Consider the following 22566-nt stretch of genomic DNA (forward strand, 5'->3'; position numbering starts at 1 on the left):
TATTCTAATAAACTAATTATGTGCAGATCATACTATGGTTTTTGCATCACAGAAGGTTAGATTCCAGTGGTCTTTTCCCACCAATATTTCTATGGTTAACATATGATAGAGAAAACAGAAAAATAAAGGGGAAGTATTGAAAAAAACCAACCAACAACCAACAATGATCCAAAACCAAGAGAAAAACCCTTCCAGATCCACCTACTATTTTTTAGCTTATTTTTAGTGTCTATCTTTAACTGTTTTAATGGCCTATTTTTAGTAAACATGACATAAAACAAATACATGATGATCCATCAATTCATACCTCTTTTATACAGATCATACATTTGGATCATTTGGACTTCAATTCTCCTGCTCTTTTGGGAAGGTTTTTTTTTTTTTTTTTTTTTTTGTTTGCGAAATCACCAGTGTATCTCCTAAGCAGATGACCTTCATCAGAAAGGACACAAAATGACAGGGAAACCTTTTCTTTCTGTTTCTTATTAGAAAGAGATGCTAGAGTATTTACTATCTGTCTGAAGTAGAAGTGATTTTTCAAAACAAGTTGTTTCAAATAATGTATTTCCTTGCTTCAAAAGACTTTATTTTGGGATTACTGTTTTATTCCATGTTTTCCAAGACTCTCCCTCATTATGTAGCCTATACCCATCACGAACAAAATGGTCAGCTTTATGTCAGCATCAGTAATGTTTCACGTAACTGAGAAAAAGGAAAGGAAAGTAGCAGGTTTGTGTCTCTCAGTAATCTTTTATCTTGCACATTTCAGGTTTCTACTCAGGTTAGCAGAGTTTCACAGCTGCCTTAAATCAATCTTGAGCATGTCCTGCCATTGAAAATTGTAGATTCCCCTTCTGCCTGTATCCACACATTTTTACCATACTTTTGTCAACTGTGGAAATCATTTGGCTGCACATTAAGCTGGAATTGCATATGCACCTGAAGAAAAAATTAGTATCTGATAAGAACAGTGACCTAACTCACAATACAACCACAAAATCTGTAACATCCACATGAAAGAAATGAGGATAAACTCTTGTGGGAAATCCATAGGAAGGAATAGGATCATTCCTTTCTGTAACTACACCCTGCTACAGGCACATCAGAACAACTATGGAGCCACAGGTGTTTTCCACCTCCATTTTTTTATTTATATAGTCGCAAACACATACAGTCACAGACCCACTGTGGACACTTACTGCCACAAAATGCAACCACCAGATCTTCAGAGGGTAAAAGTCCAAAACTTGAAAAACTACTGAATGAAATTTGGCTTTCCTTGGGCAAAATTCCACCAGGACAACAATTCAACTGCCTGGCACACTCCCATCTATGCTTAAGCACACTCCAGAAATTCACCCATGCCAGAAGCCTTGCAGTTTACAAACACACTTGCTGTCAGGAGTGGCATGTCATTTACCTCAGATGGGTGGCTGGCACTACCACCCAAGTGGCGCAGTGTTGCACTCTTCCCTGTTCCTTGCTGCGACCACAGACCTCAATTTATGGAGCTTTTTGTAAAAATTGAGCAAGAGAAGACCACCCTTAAAACTGAGATGCAATTCTATTTGATACAAAGTTACTGGTTCCATATAACTCTCTGTTGTATGTCTCTAACCCCTCTACCCAAAAATCTCGAGCTTCCTTCCATTCTGTGGAATATATCTTCACAATAGCCAACCACATCAATAGGAATTCGGTTAAAACTGAAGGTCTAAAAGCTGCAGAACATTATTTTGGTTCCCAGTGAGACTTTTTTCTTGCTCAAAGGTGGTTGTGCGAAACATTTTAAGAGACTTGAATGGTGAACTGGACATGGCACAAAAGAACTTTTCTTCATTTACACACAGGCTAACTACCAGATAAAGACTTATATAAAAGCTGGCTAAGTCAAGGGAGTAAAAAGATGAAATTACTTTGGAGAAATACAAAAGGGGCGTGGAAATGGAAGGCAACTAAAACATAAAAAAATTCAAAGATTATTTTTCCCACTTGAGGTCTTTTCAAACATTCCAATGGGCAAGTGACAAGGGTGAAGACCTTTAAATAACTAACTGTGGTGGTTTGACCAGAAAGAAGTGGGAATTCTGGGATGTTCTGGTCAAACCAATGGGTGCTTGGATTTTGATATTGGCACCTGGGGTAGCCAGTGGGTTTTAGGACACACCTCCGAGAACACCCAGGGGTTAAAAGCAGAGCTTCGGCGCTGGGAGGCTCTCTTGGGACTTCGAGGGACGGAGGTCGGATCTCCCTTCCCCGTCCAGCCGCGGCAGCCATGCGGTAGGCCTGGGCCTGGACAGAGATGGGAGTGAGGAGGCCCTGGAGGATGGAAGGGTGGAGGAGCCCCAAGAGACATCGGGCAGCCTTCCCCCCCCCCCCCCCCCCCCCCCGGAGACAGACAGAGAGAGAGAGAGTGCAGCCTGTGTCCTTATCTTGAAACTCAGTAAACATGTGCTGGCAGCAGGCAGCCCGGCTGAGGAGATGGGGGGGGTGCAGCCAGGAGTCCAGCAACCTGGAGGAGTTTTTAACCACTTTTGGACAATGAAAACCCTACAGAACATTAACCCTTCCTAGACGTGTGATAAGAGTGGAGGAGGATGAAGGAAATGAACCAGTGATGGGGGTCTGGACCAGAGAGAGAGAGAGTGAGAGATGTTGAAAGAAGGGAGAAGATGGAGTGGCATTTTATGCTGGACTCTTTTGTGTAGCCATGGACAGAGCCATGTTTCCGTGTGATACAGAGACTGAGTCCAGGGGGAGAAATGTCCCAGTGCCAAAGAAGATTCAGTGTGGGTACCCCTCGGCCCCAGGGGGTATATAAAATATGGGGGGGACAGATGTCCCAAAGGTGAGAAGGTGAGATACTGTGCTTTTCTGGAACTGGACAAAGCATCCTTAAAAAGACAACCCTGGAAGCAGTCCTGATCCCTGTTCGGTGGTGCAAGCACCGGAACAAGGACGGAAAAGGCCACCACGACACATGGAAGGACTCACTCTCCTCTTGAGGAACTGAAAGTCTGAGCAATCTGAAGGGTGGTGTTGGACCCAGAACTGGTGATTTTGGAGGATGTATTGTATTGGGAATTTAGGGGGGAGGAGGGGGGAGAGTGTTTTTTTGTGAGGTTTTCATTTTCCTCATGTTTTTTTTTTCTCTTTCTTTCCTCTTTTGTGTGTAGTTTAGTAATTGTTTGTGTGTAGATAAGTTAATAAAATTTTCTTTATGTTTAAGTTTGGAGCCTGCTTTGCTTATTCCTGGTCACATCTCACAGCAGACACTGGGGAGAAGGTGTACTCATGGGGGCTCTGGCTTTGCCAGGCCCAAACCATAACACTAACAGAGATTTAGAGAGTAGATTGTCATTAAAATGATGAATGAAGTTAGTTAAATTTATTCTTAAGGAGGAGATATTTTATGCCTTAGGATTTCTAGACTTGGCTAATAAGAGAACAATTTAGTGGCAGAAGAATAAGCTATTCAAGAAGGATGTAAAATGAGCAAGAACAGATGTGGTCTTGCAGAAAACTAAATAGGCATTTCTCAACTTCTAGCAGTACAAAAAAATATCACCTTCCTACCAAAAAAAAAAAAAAAAACCAAAACTGAGAAAACGCCCAAAAAACAGTTAATAAAAAAGGAAAACCTGGTACAATTTTATTAAATCATGAGATGGGGGGGCTTTTTCTACATTTTATGAACATATCACTATTAGCCACTCCAAAACGAGATCTGGCTCAAAATGAGTATCCTCCAGGCAAAGAGGCTTGATTTCCTTCTTTAAAAAATGTAGCAGAACCAGCTCTTAGTCAACAACATTTCTCGTTCAGTTCCCGCAAACATACAAAGACTCCATCAGAACCATAACAGTTCTGACTTCGTCTGTGACCTTCTAGCAGCACACTTATATTCAAAACAGAAAAGAGAGATATGGTGCCTAGTTATTCTCCAAGCTTTTGAAAACATCTCTGAAATTACACCATGAAGACTAACTCTAATATACAAATTATTGACCAAATAAAATTGTTCCGTGTTCAAAGCATAATATGGTAAGGAATAACACAAAGCAATTGCTTTTTGCTTCCATCTAGGCTGAGAACCTTTATGTCAGAAATATATTTCTTTTGTTTGTTTGCCTTAATGAACTCTGATTTTTTCCCCACCCCCATGTGATACAGCCTAAAAGAGATTTTGGTATGTGCATGAAGACTGCATGTATTTACCTAGACAGCTTGGTCCACGGCTGTATGCTATTTCTAATTTAACATTAAAAATCATCCAGATATAACAAGACTTCCATCTCTTAGAAAAAATTCCTGAGTCACTACTTGAAAACTTATTTGCTGTTATTGTCATCTTGCTCATGACTAATAAACCTGGAATAATCCTGAACAGCTGTCAGCCAACAGGTGCTGCTGAGTAACATTGGAACATCGTGCCATGAACTGGAATCAATTTCGTCTCCTTCATCACTACAATCAGGCAGGCAGAACAACTGCAGCATTTTTAATATTATTTTTAATACCCTGGAAAAAATTAGTTGGGAAATGAAACCTTACAGTAAAATTAACAAAGCACATCCTACCATAATTACAATTATTACCACTACACATTATATGAGATTTGTAGGGAAACTACAGCAAAGGTCTTCCTCTGTTGCTGAAAGCAACAGATAGGCATTGAGATGAACACAGAATACACAAAACATTCTTGAAAATGGTGTACTGAGTTTCATCATTAAGTCCTAGATCATGCAATCCAAAGGCAGCTCCAAATGACTCATAATTTACCATCAAAATTATATTTAACTATTTTTGTGTTTCAAGGCTTTCCTTGAACTGCACTGACAAGACACTGAGAAATCAAAGCCCATGTAAATATTGATTCTGTATCTAACAAAGAGATTTTTCAAAATATTAAATCTCTAATAATGCAAGACTGATGTAAATTTCTATGAACTTCGCTCTAAAATTGTTGTAATTATTCTAATTCAATAAGAAATGTTGTAAACAAAAATTGGAACTCTAGCACTATTAATAAAACGTACTGTCATAAAGGAATCTATCTTTGATCTCGTGTGGAAGCTTAGAGTAGAACCCTACTGTAGCAGCTGAAACACATAATTTCCATAACTGAAGAGAGAAAAAAATTGATTTTGGAAAGTTAGGTATTCTCCTGAAACCAAAATAAGATGTAAACAAATCTTCATTTATTTTACTGGTGCTTTGATCTTACAAATTAAAAACATTAAAACTGCAATTGTTATATTCCTGACAAGAAAACACTATGATTAATAGAAAGTTCTGAATATTTTCATAGAATGACCTGATTTGTTATGCTAATATGCAATGCATTATGTGGTCAGAGTTGTTAAGGCGTGTTACACAGCCTTGTTATATCTTCACTCTTCCCAGTTAGGCAGTCTCTCAAAAGTCTTCAACCTTGTTAGCAATCAGACTTTATTGTTCAGCTTGTCAGGCATGCACTCTGTGGGGACCCAGAAACCAGTCAGACAAGACAGCGCTATAAATATGCAAATCCAAACAAACCAACAACCCACACAATCTTCACCCCTTTTTTTCCCTAAAGCTCTAGTATTATTTTGATGAAAGACAGTTCAAGGAGACTAGAAATCAACTCCTCAACTGACATAATCTCCCTTCTCTCATTGGAACTAAGAACCACATAATGAAATATTTATTTATCTTATAATTGTTTCAACATTCCCATAAGCCCAATAGTACTTGTCATTTAGTGCAATTTCTGCAATTTCTGTGTGACACTGTCACTGTCATATTTTCTGAAAAATCCTTTTGCCAGGATTTCTTCTCCTAGGAAGATGAGAAGCCTCAGGAAAAAAACCAACATTCCAATATTATCTCATTTGCTTCTCTCTGTTTGGCTACTTTGGAATGTGGCTGGAGATCATTTACCAGCAGGTGCATGTTTGATTGGTAACATGTGAATTGTTTTTAATTAATGACTAATCACCATCAGCTGTGTTAGTCTTTGAGGAGAGTCACGAGTTTTTACTATTGTTCTTGTTAAACCTTCTGTCTGTATCCTTCTCTTTCTTTAGTATAGTTTTAGTATAGCATTCTTTAATATAATATCATAAAATAATAAATCAGCTTTCTGAGAACATGGAGCCAGATTCTCATCTCTCACCTCATCCTGGAGACCCCTCACAAACTCAACAAATTTCCATCATACACAGTTGTGCAGCTGAAAAAGTAACATCAAAGTGACTTTCCCAAACAGTCAAAAGGCAAATTATATATATATATATATATAAAAAATATATATTTTTAAATTTCTCGATTCTAGCATAATTTTAATAGATTAATATCCATTTTTCAAGTGCTCTGTGTCTAAACCTAATTAAAATATCTTTTCTTTAGATGCAGAGTGATCCAAGAGGACATCACTTTCAAATTTTCATTCTTTGTTTCCTGAATAAATCAACTTTTCAAAACTAAGTTTCCACAGGAGACAGACAAGTAGAGTTATCTGCACAATTATGTCTTTTTCAGTTAAGCTCTGTCAATAGGCAGAATTCAATGATGCCCCTCAAGAGATACCTCCTAAGTAGGTAATACAAGCAGGCTGAATCATACTATGGAGATGTCTAATTCTTGCCTAAGTTAGATGAGTAAAATACTACCACAATACTTATAGTAGAATTTCCTTCTGGGATTCAACAGTGAGTGCACTAACAAGTCTCATACTCTTTATGTACAAGTGTATGGCTAATCCTAATGAAACCAGAGTGGGTAAAACTGCAACATACACAAGCAGTCTATATTCAACGCTGCTTAAATATTTATTTTAAATACCAAATTACTTCAAGAAGCCTAAGAATTTCATGAAAACAAGTGAGATTCACTTTGAAAAAAAACCCAAAAAACTGAGATTTTACATCCTGGCCCACAACATCAGAGCAGGCAGGTCACCAGAGGCTCTTCTGACTGGTCCTGAAATATTTTCACTTACCTTACAGGTCTCCTGGGGATAGGGACCAGATTATTATCTCTGTCTCTGCCTCTTCCTCCTGTTCTGAGAACCCTACTTCCTCTTCATCCCTCACTACATTAACTGATTTTCTCAGATTTTTTCTTCTGTGTAAGGGAACTGCTACCAGCATATGCTGTACTCCTGGTGTGGAGGGATAGAATGTAAGAAAATAAAAACAGTGCAGAAGGTAATCTCACACCTGAGGAGTCGCAGCTGTGCTAATTACCAAAGATTAGGAACAGGCCTGCCCTTAACAGGCCATGGCTGCATCCCATAAGAAGACGAGTGCTACAAAAGAGTGGGTTAGCTGGGTGAGGAGAGAGTGGGAGTTTGTTGGTTGTGCTATGAAAGGAGCTGGAGTTTGTGCTCTGAGAGACAAGGAGTCAGAGCTGTGAGGAGATACCCATGAGAAATCACTGAGAAGGTATGGAACTTTTGCAATAAGATGACAACACCCTGGTTCAGCTGCAGTTTGAGTGGCCACAGTGCCTGCTGATGTGCTTCCCTCCTCTTCATCTTCATGAAGGTGCTCTCCAGTGGTGAGAGGTGTCTGACAAACAGCAGCCAGGACCCAGCCCACTGCGTAACTTTGTGCCTCTCTGAAACTGCAATTTTCTTTCAAATAATTTGCCACTATCAGGTTCCTGTAGATGTTCAGGGGCAAACCTTCAAGCTACTGGAGCAGAATAATCGTTCAGTAGCAGGCCCACTTTCCATAACACTCATGACTGGCCCCTCTAGGGGAAAATCTCTGAAAGACCCTCCTAAAAATCTCTTTTGCAACTCTAAACATGGTGTAGATCACACCGAGGAGACCTGGCAGACCTAGTAACAAGAACATACTTTCCTTAACATCCACGGGAAATTCAAAATCCTCAGAAGTTGTTGTAATGGGCCTGAAAGAGGAAAACGGTGTGAAAGCCTGAGGAAAGTGATCCTCTCCTGTTCCCCCTCAGACTGGGTATGGTTATTAATAGTGTCCCAAATGTAGCACCTGAGGTAAGGGTAGGACAGCAATACTGAATAGACATCTTAAATGATCCTCACTGCCCTTGATGTTACCATATCATAAACTGATATCCCACAGTACAGTAAAATTCCTGATCCCTCTCCCTGCTCTGAAAAGAACATTGTGATGGGCACACAGTGCATATACAGAAATATACACAGGGTTATGTGCCACACCCTCATGAACAGACCAACCAACATAGTGACCAGTGGCTTCCCACCTACTTCAACAAATGGTTAATTCAAATTTGTTTCCAACATATTCTGGGCAGATCTGTTGTTATCTCAACCCTTTGAGCCCCACGCTGGGCAGGAAAAAAGGCTGTCATAGTTTAGGAATGGTATTCACCTACTTAGTGCTCTCACACAGCCACTCGCTGCCCCTTCCCTCTCCCTCAGGCAGGTGGCTGGAGAGAATTAGAGGTACAAAAGGCAAAAATTAGAGCTTAAGAAAAATTTACTGGCAGCAGCAAGGAGACAATAAAGCAAATGATGGCAGTGACAATACTAATGACAGAGGGTAGAAGAAAGCAAATGAGTCACGTGGGGAACAAAAACATAAAAAAAAAAATACCACTAATAAACAATATCATGTTTTCTCAACCAGCAGGAAACCCTTTTCCCTGGAAGAGTCCCTTTCTCCTACTTTAGCAATGACTTGAGGTGTTATAGAATAACCTCGGGGTTCTCGCCATATCCCCTATCCTTACCATAAAAAAATTAAGCCCCCTGTCTCAGCCAGAACCAAGGGACACTTGCAACTTGTCCTCTAGGCTTCCCTGAACTTCATAAAGTTTTTGTCATCCATTTCCTCAGCTTGTCAAAGTCAGCCTGTCCCTCTGAATGGCCGCACAAGCATCTGTATCATCCACTCTGTCCAATCTTGTAACTTGCTGTGGGTGATATCTATCCCATCATCCAGGTCATAAGCAAACAGTTCACAGCATTGGCTCCAATACTGATCCTTCACTAACAACCTGCCTACAGCTGTCCTTTGAGCCCAACAGTTCAGTCTGTTTTCAGTCTACCTCAGTGCCACTTAGCCTGCATTTCATCTGCTTACAAAAGAACATGTTGGGGAAGACAAGAAGAAAGTCTTGTTTAAATTAAGACAAACAACATCAACTGCTATCCCCTCACTCACTGAGGGAGATATCTTCTTGTAGGTGGCTATCAGATTGTTTAAGAATTTCTCCTCCACAATTCCATGCTGACCACTACTTTCTTGTCCTTTATATGTTTGGAAATGGCTTTCAGCCTGGGAAATGGTTTTAGCTTCAACTTCCCAGGGATTCATACAAGACTCAACAGCCTATAGTTTCCTGGATTGTCCTTCTCATGCCTCCTGAAGACAGAAATGGCAACCAGATCTGTGTAGTATCATCTAATTTTTATGGGGAGTGTAGTACTTGATCAAAGTACGTGGCCCAGACTAGATATGCAGTCTAAAAAGACAGCTCAAATCTAGCACAGTAATACAGGAGTAGTAAACTGAAAGTATAAGAGATCACTTCTGTAGAAGCTTTCAAGAAAATTGACCAGCTTGTCTTCTGTCTTCAAAATCATTCACCATAAGTAACCAAAGTGACACCTACCATGTAAGTTGACCAGTGCCTGAGTATCTCCATTTACTTGTGGTCACTGCAGCAGCAGACTGTAATTAGCCCTCCATAGCAGATGATATGCCAGTAACACAGTAAAATATTTCAGGTGACACAGAAGCTCCTCACACAACCCAAGAAATAAGAAAAGTATGCAATCATATTCATATTAATTTTAATCTTCAGCTATCTTGTATATTCTTGCCTGACATGTACCTTTTATACAGAGGTTTGGATTCCTGACAAAAGTTTCTAGAAAATGTGTTTTAAGCAGCTTCAGAATTTTCCATGAGGCCTGACAACTTCGTCACTGTCTGCTAAGAGGTGAACAAAACCCATATACTGAAATACATTATATTTAACTTCCATCATCCTATCCTCTTGATGACAAAAAAACATCAACTAATTATCATAGCCAATTTCTCTGCCAATCTTACTGTCGCTTTCATGTTTCTCTTTGCTGATTTATGTCCGGAGATAGCTCAGGGATGCCACTTGTAAGTTTTCTGTGCTGTCTAGGTGGCCTGGAAAGGCCCAGGGATGGCCTTGAAGAGCCCGGCGCTTCAAAGGACGAGGAGAGACTTCTGATCTTGTCTCGGTCTCGGTGTTTATTAATTGTTTATCTAAAAGATTTTCTTTCAGCCCAATAGAGGTCTGCACAGCAAGTCAGCCATGGGCACACTCCGAGCCCCCGGGGCGGTCACTTATCTTTATACCCGAAGTTACGTGTACAATATTTATAATTTCTCCCCAATACCTTCTACCCTTATTAACCGGTGCACTTCTAGTAATAACCAATCCCAAAGTGCCACCATCACCACAGAAGATGGAGGCCAAGAAGAAGAAGAAGAAGGACAGGACACGCCCCAATTCCTCCATCTTACTTCTTTAGACCCCCCTGTACCAAAATCCTAAATCCTGTGTTCTACACTCTAATTAACTTATCCCTTCACCATTCACCCAGTGAATTCCTCCCAGTCCTCATACAGGTGTCATTTCCTGTGTAGGATCAAAATCCTGCCACCAGACACTTCTGGCAACATTCCAGGACTCCCGAGCCCCCCAAGGGTGGTCTCAGCCACTCTGCACCTCCATCCTGAGGTGCTGAGATCCCACATCTTACCTGCTCTTGTAGGAAAAGAAGGAACTGATTGGATAGTGCTGAAGTATTAGCTTTGTAGATAAGTGATATTCAAAGGCAAAACTACCTTTAGAGATTTGTATTGTAAACTGATCACATTACACTGAGCTCTGTAACAGACATGTAAAACTCCTATTTGTTATGTTTTAGATATTCGAAGCAGGCCCCAGACTCTAGGAATTGTCCTACTTCTTAATTTACAGGAAAAGCAAAAATATCGTGTCATGCCCTTTACTTTGCGCTGTCATTGCAGCAGATGAGAAGTAAACAATAGATATCAATGGTGATCCCACAGATTCCACAATTATTTCCACAGTTAGCTGTAACAAGGTACCTGTGAGTTTGTGCCTGTCAGATGCTCAGGAAAGAGCCTAGAGAGCATACTGCTTTCTCCAAATGCCAATTTCTTCCACTGCAGACACACATATGCCCTAGAAAGACTAATATCTATCCTTTCAGTCATTCGTTTGTGATAGCTGTCAAGGGCTGCCACTCTCAACATACTACATGCTATTTAGGAATCCTACAATGCAAATGCCATGAGAAAAAATTCTGATTTCTGATGCCAAGGTAATACCTCATCCTCAGGAATTACAAAAAAGGTTTTCATATACATATATATATATATATATATATATATATATATATATTTTTTTTTTTTTTTTTTTTTTTTTTCAGAAATCTGCCTTGTTAGTAATGAGCTGCTAATCTCATAACTTAACTTCTCATGTGTAAAACAATAAAAGAAGAAACAAACATTTTTTTAACCAAGGAGAAATTATTAGAGGTGCTTTAGCTCTCCTCTTATCACACTAAATTTGTCTTCATGAGAAACAGTCAATGCCAGGGCTTCATCACCCTAACCTAATCACCTTGATATTAGTGTTAGATATTTCACACAGTACCTCCCACATTACAAACACATTTGGTAACTTCTGTTAGACAGTCAAGAAACAGAGTTTATCCCCAGAAAAGGGCATCAGTACTTGTAATTATTCTTGTCTGATTCTGATAGCCACTGTCACTGATTTCAATTTGAAATACAATAAAAGGTACATATATTATGCATAAATTCAATCTTAACTACTATTAGATTACTGGGCAAGATACTTTTTCAACACACGGTAAGCATACAACTTTTAGGATTAGGAAGAAAGCATAAATAAAACTTAAAGATTTCTAAAGAAGTATGAATTGTTAGGCTGTTGAAATGAGTAGAGCAATTATTTGCTTTGTTTTGTTTTCAGTCAAGATATGTCTTCTGCCATCAAGACAGCCAGGAAGTTCTTTTGCACCAAGAGACAAGAAGTCAGAATAAGCCTAACTACATGTTAAGCCACTTACTATTTGAACTAAATGTCCAAACCAATATAGCACTTTTAGCCATGATTTCTCTAGATTTTTCCTGAAGGAAAAATGCCAATACTTCTATAATGAAAGATATTTACATCAAATCCACAGAGTTGATATATGATGAAGATTCTGTTTAGAGGCTTGCAACATTTGGCAGATGTGGCTAAAAATTTTATTTCTTAAGGAGGCCAAGATTCTTAGTTTTAGAGAGAGGCTTAAATTCCGTGCATGTGTTTGTAAAACATTTTTAAAAATCTAAAGTGAGTAGTATTCACCCAAGAATTTATTTTTAAAAAATAAAAATCTTCTGTGTTATACCAAAAGAAGTCAATAATGAGATGGTTGTGACTCAATTTCAAAACCGATCTGGCAGCACCATGGGAATCTGAGCCACTATAAATGCATGGAAGAAAGAAAGGAGTAAAAATGTTTCAAAAGCAATAGGGAGCAAACAGCAGCAATTACACTTGTACTTATTCATGCTAACAGAAAACATAATTCTGGATTATAGGCAGCATTTTTTAAAACAGTTGTGACTTTTGAATTACTAAATTCAGATAAATCCATTAATTATTTATCATTTATTAGTAATTAAATCTATAAAATTAATATATTTTATTTCTTTATTTCTTAATTATTTATTATTTTATTTTTTATTATAGAAAAACTGAGGAACTTACCTTGTTTACCCTAGGATTGCAACTGTGCTGAACTTTGACTCCTTTGAGATCAATTTCCCACTAACTTCAGAGATGCCAGGACTTTTTTCCATTTGTTTGCCTTTCATAATATACATGCTATGTTAAATAATATCTCCTGAAATAATTCTGAGAGTAAATCAGGGGCCTGGTGTTGCCCTGCTGAGAGGAAGAGAAATCTGTGTATTTTAGGAAATGTTGGATTATTTTAAATACAAGTGCCCTTGTTCACATGGCCTCAGAGTTCAGCTAACCAGCAGGAAATGATGAACCCTTCTCAATTCAATTAAGTAATTCCTGAAAGGTCTATTGCCACTCTGTAGCATTTCCACCAGGCCTCTTCCTCAGACTGGTACCAAAAGGGAGCTCCTCTTCCAAATTTAAAAGAAGCAGCAGGACACACTGACAATTCCCAGACTCACCAGCTTCTTCACATCAGTGTATCCCAAAACACACAAAAATATCATCTCTATCAAAATATTCCCACAGGATGTTAAAATGAAAGGCATCCAAAAGGGTCCATGGCAGGTCATTGTAAAGTCCAGAAGAGCTGTATTGCCATGTGTGCCTTAGGCATTCAGTCACTTTTTTCTGAACAAACAGGTTTTGATGTAGCTAGTGACTATGGGGAAGATATATTCCACAGCTCACAGCACCACAGGAAAAAAACAGGTCCTGCAGTTAGACCAGGATTGCATTTTACGCTCCCAGCTGGTAGCTGAATGCCCTAATTCATCAGCACTGTTCCTGGTTAAAAGACATATTCAGAGAAGCAGTACGCTTACCTTGCTGGAATCAAGGAATGCTGGTGCAAAGGTGACACCTACCAGGAAGTATAGCAGGCCAAAAATATATCTTACAATAATGCCCTCACAGTGGCATCCTGTGAGAGCTAAGGATACAGACAGATACCACAGAGCAGCACCACAGAGCTCCAGAAATCTTCATATTCTCACACAATACCCAATATCTGTTACTTCAAATAAGCAACAAATTTATGGCTGTGTTTCAATCCAAAGATCCCTTAAAACTCTCCCTACCTGGTCTGTGTCTGCTGTGTGACACACCTCCTGTAGTTATCTTCTTCACCTTGAATTTTTATACAGCATTGTTTGCTAGTCTTCTCCCAGTGGCATTTAAAACTTTAGAAACATTCTGATGCTAATTATTCTCCAACTAGAGAAATTGCACAGATTTATCAACAGTCACTTCCTCGAGACCATGGTTTGAATTTCACCTGATTTTTTAACAGATTGAAATCAAAGTAATCAAATCCAGAAAATAAATAACAGGATTAAAGTTCAACATGACAACAAGAAGGCATGGTAGGATTTCCAAGAAGGAAAGTATTTTTCAACTAGAAGGGTGGAATAATGAAGACTAAGCAAGGTGCTGATCTGAAAAGTATGAACGAGGCACAGAAATCTACTTCACTGTTTTGCAGAAGAATTTAAGAGCCCTCTGCTAGCACAGGCACCTTAGATGTATGTGCTAGAAAATCTTGTTAATTGAGTTGTCCACTCATTGATTTAGGTCTTAATGGGACTGGAACAGATTTAGGGAAGAGCTTAAGGTTTAGAAAGACTGCTTTGAGAATAAAACACAGTAAATGGAGACAGCACTTTGAAACAGCACCATTTCTCCCAACAAAATGGCTTGTGTAGAAATATCACAGCAGAAGCTTAGTCACCCAGCTGCTGGAAAGGTAATTTATCAGTCTGTCTCCCGAGGCAAGCAGGGGTTCCTTGGAAGCTCAGTGGTTACAGCAGGTTTACACAGCACATTTACAGACACTAACACGCCTCATCCCAGGGGTCAATTCACAATGTGAACCCCATCTTCTGTATTAGTACAACACTATGATAAAAAAGCAACTAACAAGCAAAAAAACAAATTCCCGAAATAGAATATCTATCTACCAAACATACAGTTTCCATTCATTTCAGATATAAATGACTCTTAGACCTCTGATGTGGTCTAACGTGTGTCTTAGAAATTACCTCCTAAAGTCAGACACCTAGAAACATTCAAATATCACTGACCAGGTGTCTAACATTGAACAGATTTCTGAGCTAAAGATGAATTTGAATTCTCTAACTTCAGCTGCCTCTTTAGAGGAAGGCTTCTTCAAAAACACAGTCTCAAAATGCTATTTATCATTATCCAGAATCATGATAATTTGTTATCTGTGACAGACCAAAGAAACATATTTCTGAGCCCTTATTGTTCAAGAACTGCAAACTGTACATGCAAATGACACAGCACTTGAGTCCTTGAACTCAGAGAAGAGCAAACACAGAAAGAAGGTGCTTGAGCAGGATCCTCCCACTGCATATATCCAATGTATGTTCCAGAATGTGTGAGAATACATAATGATGTTTCTCAGCTGACCTCCTAGAGTATGAATTTCTAACTTTATTTTTCATATCATTTTTAGGTTTTAGTGTTGCTTGATAATAGAGTTACACCCAGAAGATTACTTTGCAAGTGACATATCTACAACTACAAATTCATTTACTAATAGCATACAAAGAAATTATAGGGAAACTGTTTTAGTTTCAGTAATCAAAAGGGAAATACGAAATGACAAGGGAAGTAACAGTTACACAGGCCCAGAACACACCTGAATAAGAACACTGACTACATGTAAATGCACTTAAATTTAAAAAAAAAAAAAAAGGCATTATCTGCTCACCACTCCCAAAGTCTTTAAAACATAACTCTCATGAGAAAGGACTTAGTCCTGACCATGAAACTGGAGAACCTACGGAGCCTTCAAGGCCTTTCACCTGATTGAAATACTGTCACTTTTGGTGACAGTATTTTACATCTGACTTTATAGACAAGAACCTAAAAAGGTAAAATTATTTTTTTAACCAAATCTGCACAAGCAATTGACCTATTTACATTCATAGGGATACATTTTGTATTCATGGCCATACATGTGTTACAGACATAAATCAAAAAGGATTAAATAGGTTATGAATAAATGGGGTTGGTGAGGGAGGAATGAGCAGTGAGATACTTACAGGTAGTGCTCTGTGATATACTTCAAAAGAATAAAATGCGATATTCTGTCTTTGAATGCCTAATAAAAACAGGTATTTCAGACCCACCAAGTAATTAATTTGTAGAATATGCTACACAGATGAGGCAGTGAGACAGTTTCTCAACAACAGTGAAATATTAATACTTTTACGTTTAAAATTCTGTAGTGCTTCAAACTCTACTAAAGCAAGGCCCAAAGTTCAGGAAAGCAATTTATGCTCTGTAACAGTTACATGGGCACCCCCAGCCAGCCCTGCAGAAAACTGGCATGTAACAGAAAACTCATCTAAAACATGACTAGCTGCAGCGAGTGACTGGTTCTTGTGATTAAACTACAGTGTAATTTGGAAAAGGAATCCAATAGCTCCAGGTTAAAACATCATGCCCCCACCTCAAGTCTGCTTCATTTTAATTGACATGAAATATAAAAACCTGTTCAGGTCTTTCCTCACAGAGCTGCTTTCACGCTTCCATCCCAAGGGCTGGAGGAAGGCTATCATGTCAGAATAGGTTCTCTTTGGACAAACATTATAAAATAAAAAGTTACAAGAAATAAACCCATGTTCAGTTTATGAAGCAGCCCTTTCTGCTGAACGAATAAGAAAGGACAGAGCACTGCTGAAAATGATTCTTCACTGATCTAACAGGTAAGCTCAAAAGCAAATTGTAAGACCTAAGCCCCACCGTTCCAGAGAACAAGAGGAAAATCCCATAGACAAGAAGGAAATGTAGACATTATGTCAGATTACAGAGAAGATTAAATTAGAAATTCATGTGTATGTTTGTAGATGTCTAAAAGACAGAAGAGCATCTAGTATCCTTCCCCTTTACAGCTGATTCATGCAAGAGGCTTTCCCTTTCCTTTCTGTAAGAATTGTAGAAACTTTGGAGTCAAAATGAATTCAGAGTCACCTGAAATACCATTTTGTATATTTTCATGTACTATGAACATGAATCAAGAAACTGAAGAATAAATGGTCCTATCCCCCTTAAACCACAGTTGTCTCCCAGTAGAGTTGAAAGAGATTTTGTTAATTTTGCTTTATTTCAACATTTGAATCCCTAATTTGGAGACCTAGCTCTTAATTTTCTTTCTAGAGGGGAATATTATGACCTTGAAAGAATCAGACTTATGTTGTCAATCAAATGTGTGTTTGACAACTTATTCTGTAATGAGTATCCAAATGTGATTCTCAGCTCCAGTAATTATGAATTCAGAACTCGGACACAGCATTATTTCTGAATTCAAAATTACTTTCAGTATTCAGAAGTTCTTTGCATTACACTAGCACTGATCTGTTGAATAGGAAGACAAGTTTTAGTATATAAGAACAGACTTGTACTAATCCAATATTAACTGAACAAACATGCTTCAAGAAAATTCTCTATATTTTTCAACAGCAAAAAAAGTAATTTTCATTATATCTTGATAGTGGACAATTATTTTATTGAGAGAGAGTTCTTAAAAATAAGAGCATCAAAAGAACTCAGATTAAGAACAAGGTGAAGTTTTTCCAAAGGCAAAATATTTCACAGTGAGGGACACCTCTAGAGAGAAACCTCTAGAAACATGGAGTTTCCTGCTCCCCTGCAATACTTTATTGTGCTCCTAATCAACCTGAAAATTCACAACATGCCCCAGTACCAAATGCTCTGAATTAGAATGTGAATAGTACAGAAAACTAACAAAACTATTTTATTTTCAGAAACCACATGAACCCTAACTTAGGATTTCATGCTCAGATTGGATGACATTACATACTCAGGGTAAAAAAAAAACAAAAAAAAAAACACCAGGATGTTCGGATGTTCTTCTTTGATTACGTATAGTCACCAGGAAGCCAAAGTGGACACAGAAATTGAACAAAGGACAGATATAGGCAGAGTTTTTCAGGTTCAGAGGCACAAATACTAATCATTTTTGCTTTTACCTCAGGCTAACCTATTTTATTGATACAAGGATTTGTTCACACAGCTTATTTCCTTACTTAATTAGTAACTGATAATTGAAATACACTATGTATTTTGAATTCAAAGAAGAGATGTGTGATTCCATCCACAACTTTCAGGTTTCCATTCTCTTTAGAGCCAGAGGGCAAAACCAGTCTCTGTTCAAAAAGCCTACAGTATGCAGTCTGGAGAGGAGCCTGGTGGATATTCAGTCACAGCAATTACCCATCCCTTGAGAATTTATTCCTGTTGACAAAGGAACTTGATTATCTCTCCCATTCTTCAATACTTTCCATTTTTTTTGCCTTCTAACAACAGAATTTCAATTCTCGTCCACAGAATTTTAGCTCTCAAAGTATTGCCAAATCTACATGGAAAACATGAGTAAAATGCACCAAAAACCCCCCAAGCAAACACACAATAAAAACCCAAGCAACCAACCAAAAAAAAAAAAAAACCCAACACCCGTAAGTGTTTTTTTAAATAATCATTGTAATTAAAATGCTCTGAGATCAGATCAGTCTAGTGGATGATCGCAGTGGGCGTCATAAAATCTAATTCCAAAGCTCCTTTAAATCTGTAACAGCCTTTGGATCAGACCTAGTTGGCAGCAATTAATTACCAGAGCTGTCAGTTTAAAATCTTCCACTAATATTACATTCATGTCAATTAAAAAAAAAAATAATTCTCCCAATTAGTTTAAGAGTGAATTTCTCTTTCACATTTGCATCCTTGGAGCCCTAGAAACATCCCCTACAGCCCTGAAAACAGAAAGTTGTGGTCTTGCAGGTGTATGAAAACTCAGTGTAACATGCTTAGAGATAAGTGGGGATGCAAGGAAAATGTGGGTTTTTTAAAACAGGAAGACTGAAGTGACTGTCAAAGCAAAGCACACGTGCAATAACCAGAGAGGGATACTGCAGATGGCTGTGACACTGCTTACGTGAAATCTGATTACTACCCTGATTTTTGGCACATGGTACAAAAAAGCTTATTTTTCCCCTGTATGTGGAATGCCTTTACCAGATACATTGAAGAGCTCAACAAACATACGCTTCCTATGCTTCACCTAATACAACCCACTGTCCCTTGGGAAAAGGTCCTGCCAGGAAACGAAAAGTCAAGAAAAATTCAAAGACAGGAACTTATCCAAAATACAGATGCCAATGGTGTAACAATGCTCCTTAGTCTGCAGGCTTCAGAAAGAAATTGCAGAAGCATTCAGCACAGCATGAGGGTTATTAAGACAACATCAGCTGGAACAGCATTTCTAGGCAAACATTTGCTACGACTAAAATTAAGTTATTTTCCTTATTTTTTCCAAATTAATTCATTATGATACAGGGTAGTAAAATTAACTGCTCTGTTACTGTTCTTTGTTACCTTTTCCTGGAAAATGGTGTGTGCCAGTACGTAGTTATTATAATTAAAACAAAGAAAAAAAAAAGAGAAAATATGCAGTACAGTCATGAGAAAATATGCAGTACAGTTGCTTTAAATAACTATTTTCTGAATTATATGTTCAAGTAGACTGATAATAACTACTAGAGTTCATAATTGCTTGTAAGGCTTACCCTTTGTCCAAGAAAATGATGAAGTATTATCTGAAAGGTTGCTTTTCATTTTTGTTATTTTTGTTTCTTGTTGATATTCTAAGGTTTGTACCAGAAAATGGAAAAGTTGTCTAGGTCAAAAGAATCAACACACACAGAATCAAAACACAGAAGCATAGAAAGTAATTAAAAAGTTGAAGAACAAGACTTTTTACTAAAGTCTACAGCTCAGAGAAAAGTTGGGCTCTGGGAAGAAACACCACAACATAAGCTGCAGGATAGAAAGTGTAAATACTCAAATCAGCATTCCCCGTTTTGAACCACGTGGAGCAGGAATAATTTGCTTATTCCAGTGACAGAGAGTACTGCTCCTAAACACATGCACTAGCTTTAAACACAGGGTTGAAGTTTTATTAGAGCACCTTTACTTTGACCAGATTTGCTGCAGGCAGGCTCTGAATCCTGAGATACGACATTCATTATTCTGCAGTGAAGCAGAACTGCAGCATAAGGGCAGTTTCTCACATTTTGCACACCCTGGACATCATTAAAAGACACTAACAATAAAAAGGGAAGTAAAATAAAAAAGTTTTCTCTTGTGTCACAACTTCTCCCATGGTTGCAACAGAACAGGCTGCACCAGAACAGAACACATGGCTATTCATGGCTACTAATAGAGTAAAACAAAATACTTATGTCTTTTGCCACCCACCAGAGCCCAGATGTTTTCTGTCAAGCTGGCTGGACAACAGCCTTCTAATGAAACTTTCTCTTAGAAGAAGAAAGTTAATGTCTCCTCTGAAAAAGTTCACCTCTCCTGGGACCTCTGATTTCAGAGGCATCTTCTTAGTAATTGTTTTGGTACTCATACCCCCTAGTAATGTGCAGATTTATTACTTCCTTTCACCTTAGAGGGATGATCCTTCAGAACACCATGCAGATTTCTTGTCATGCTGTGAAAGAAGCAAAAAAACCTCACTTGCCTCCACACCGACTTCATCCACTTCTAATTATATGGAAAGGTGCCCATGAGCATATGCTGGTGGTGAAAATTTTAAGAACACTAATGAATTCACCTGGCAAAGTCAGAAGATTTCACAGCTTCAAATTTAATGTAAATCTGGCATGAAAATGAACAGGCTTTCTTCATCTTACAGCATTATAAAACTCAGACATTCATGGTAGTAGACATTTCATGTCTACTGCGTCATGTTATGTCTCTATGTATTAGAGACAGGAGATTCAAGATAATAAGATGTCAATATGTCAATAAAATGTCAATATTCATCAATATTAGATGAATCTCTAACTTGTTTCCTCACCTTGCTGCTTCGATAGACCATCTAAACCAAGATGTTAGAATTACTTACATCGTTCTCACTAATTTTCCTGAAGTTTTTTGAGAGCCTGAACGCTCTGAAGTTGTGTGTTGTACATTTTCAGCAGCTCCTGAAATCTTTCTAAATGCATAATCAGTGCAGATAAACAACAGGGCACTCCACCAGTATATATTAAAGAATAAAAAACAACTCACCAAATCAAAGTCCAACTGTCTACCTAGCACCACCACCATATTCACCACCAAGATTCGCACTCAAAACACAATCCTGGTCAGATCTCAAATGCATACACAGTTGAACCATGAATTTGGGGACAGAAAAACCTTCATCAGGTCCTCAGGAAAATGAGAATTTGAATCTATAATTCATAAAATGACAAAAGAAGGTTTCACAGATTTACATCTTAAGCTATGAATCTCTGGCTATGATTCAAAAATCTTTGCAATGGATATGAAATGGAAACAGAGGAGTAAATACTTGCCATGACTGGATCACTAAGTGATATGTGGCATATTGAAGAAAAATGATGAACCAAAGAAATTATGCAGCTCAGCTCTACAGAACAACTCAGCAACTCCACAGAACAATTCAAAGGCCACAGGTCAAACATGGTGCTCACACTGTTGCAGCACCATAATTCAAAGACCCAGGGGGAAGCAGTGTGGACTTGGTCCAGTCAGGGACTATTATGACTTGACATAGTAATTCTGCTTTTTTATTCTGACCTATTATTTATTCTGTGCATAAAATCTTGCCCCTGCTACAGAATTTCAAATTTCAGTCTTCCACATTTCATATCTATGGCTCTGTTCTTCACATATTGAGCTGCTTTTATGTTCTGTATTGCAGGGATTGCACACAGCTGAGTATCCAGTAGAGAATTGACTCTGAACACCTATTTTGAGACAATAATTTTGTCAGACATTAAAATAACAAGCCTATGACATTTAGGCCCTTTTGAAGCCAACCTTGAGCATTTTAAAAAAATGCTCCAAAGTAGGAGATGTCACTATGAAAGAAATAAACCCAAAGATTTTTCCAGACGAAGACAGGACACAGGAATAGTCTTGCTCCTAGGGCTGCAGATGACTATTAATGAGTTTTCAGTGTGCATACATAGTCCTCAGAGAACCTTTCATAAGCTGTTCCCCAGCTGGGGGATGCTTGACAGTGCAGCTCCACAGGGAGCCTCTATAAATACTCCAAGGCCAAAAGAAACTGCGAGGATGAATAGCTTGCCCTTCATATAATTTACATGCTCAAAGTCACAAAACACTTTGCATATATCAGTAAGGCTCACGGCCTTAACTTATGATTTCCTATGCAATAAGGAACAGCATCTCTTTTCCTGAATTTGAATCAAGTAAAATAAAAACAAAGTGTAAGGTAATTTATGGTATGCCTGCATGCACAAGGCCACTGAGGACTACCAGAGCTAGCCCTGCTTAAACTACCTCAGTTATCAGTAGTGCTGCAGTTGTACTGAGTTGTCTCATAATCTGGAAACAGTGTTGCCAACACCTAAGCTGGTTTTTTTCCTCTATACTAAACAGCTGTTTAGTTGTTTCAACAACACAGAACTATACCAAGCCTGTAACAGCTAATGAAAACATCCCTGTGTTCCTCAGAGGCTTTGGCTGAAATCCACTGCTGAAAAGTAAATAAAACACTAACTTACTGTCCCAAGAATTTGCCAACAAATAAATAGAGACAATAGATTTAGATGATAAATAACTACTAGAAGCATCAGAATCAATCAAAGTATAAGAAAACAGAAAATGTAAGAACTGGGAAAGACAAAAGGTTAATGCTACAAAGGCTGAGAGAAGCACCATCAGGGATTTCTGAAACTCTTTTTTGTAAGT

General features: G+C 38.3%; 1 protein-coding gene and 1 long non-coding RNA gene across 2 annotated transcripts in view; both read right to left on the reverse strand.

The window, feature by feature from the left end:
• The window catches only part of LAMA2 (laminin subunit alpha 2), a 335919-nt gene that overhangs the window by 271853 nt on the left and 41500 nt on the right, over positions 1 to 22566 (reverse strand). The gene's annotated exons all lie outside the window — the stretch shown is intronic.
• LOC131555092 (uncharacterized) lies at positions 4528 to 7162 on the reverse strand. Its single transcript, XR_009274512.1, has 3 exons — positions 6989 to 7162; positions 6164 to 6220; positions 4528 to 5482 (listed from the first exon to the last, which is right to left on the reverse strand). It is a non-coding gene; the product is annotated as an uncharacterized LOC131555092 (long non-coding RNA).

Source organism: Ammospiza caudacuta, chromosome 3, assembly GCF_027887145.1.
Source record: "Ammospiza caudacuta isolate bAmmCau1 chromosome 3, bAmmCau1.pri, whole genome shotgun sequence".
NCBI classification, from domain to species: Eukaryota; Metazoa; Chordata; class Aves; order Passeriformes; family Passerellidae; genus Ammospiza; species Ammospiza caudacuta.